The sequence below is a fragment of the Corvus brachyrhynchos genome, unplaced genomic scaffold, assembly GCF_000691975.1.
Source record: "Corvus brachyrhynchos isolate BGI_N302 unplaced genomic scaffold, ASM69197v1 scaffold544, whole genome shotgun sequence".
NCBI classification, from domain to species: domain Eukaryota; kingdom Metazoa; phylum Chordata; class Aves; order Passeriformes; family Corvidae; genus Corvus; species Corvus brachyrhynchos.
Window position 1 is genome coordinate 2015485 of NW_008238325.1, and position 1219 is coordinate 2016703.

The window sequence follows — 1219 nt, forward strand, 5'->3', positions numbered from 1 at the left end:
ACACGTCGAATGCCTGCTGGAAGCACCAGGAATGCTTTCCTGCCCACAGGCATTCCCAGAGGGGCCTTATCAGGTGGGAAGGTTTATTTTCCAGGCTGGTGTCGGCCAACCCACTCGGCTGATACAAAAGCCAGGCTCAATTAATGTTTGGGGTTTGTTTTTTTTAAATTCCAAAATAAACACGCAGCCGGAGCTTGGAGCAGGTGAAAATCAGGGAGGAGATGAAGACCTGGGAATGTGTTTTGTCCCAGTTTTCAGAGAATTGCAGGATCGTGGAATGGGTTGGGTTGGAAGGAATTTAAAGCTCCCCCAGTTCCCCCCCCTGCCATGGGCAGGGACACCTCCCACTGTCCCAGGCTGCTCCAAACCCTGTCCAAGATGGCCTTGAACACTGCCAGGGATCCAGGGGCATCCTCGGGGAACTCCATTCCAGGGCCTCAGCACCCTCCCAGCCAGGAATTCCTTCCCAGTCTCCCATCCATCCCTGCCCTCTGGCACTGGGAAGCCATTCCCTGGCTCCTGGCCCTCCATGCCTTGTCCCCAGTCCCTCTCCAGCTCTCCTGGAGCCCCTTTAGGCCCTGCAAGGGGCTCTGAGCTCTCCCTGGAGCCTTCTCCTCTCCAGGTGAGCACCCCCAGCTCTCCCAGCCTGGCTCCAGCTCTGGAGCAGCTCCATGGAATCCTCTGGGATGATGATCCTCAGGGAGAACACCCATCAGAGGCAGAGACAGGGAACAAGCCCCAATCCAGCCCCCCCAGCACGCCAGGAGGGTCCTGCTGGGCTCCCAAAGGCTTCCCAAGCACAGCAAGCTTGTTTGGAAGCAGGAATTATATCCAGCATCCCGGGATTTCAGCTCAATTTGCTGATGATTTCCTGGGAGTGAGGGATTTAGCTCCTCTTTAAGCCCAGCTAAAGCTTTCCCTAGCTTTAAATCCAGCAAGAAAAATAAAGAAAAAAGTGATTATTTTTAATCAGTTAATACTCGACATCTGCTTGGAAAGGAGAGTATTTGTTTGGATTACATCCATGGATAATGCTCTGCACTATTCCTTCTTTATTTAAGGAAGAGGACACCGAGGGGTTTTCCATCATTTTGGGTGCGTTACTGTGCTCCACGAGGGGATAAACCTCCAATGGGTTAAGGACCCAACATCCTTCCCTTTTCCATGCCCTTTTCCCTGGAATTTTGTGGAGACCTTTCCAAGCAGCACCTTTACAACC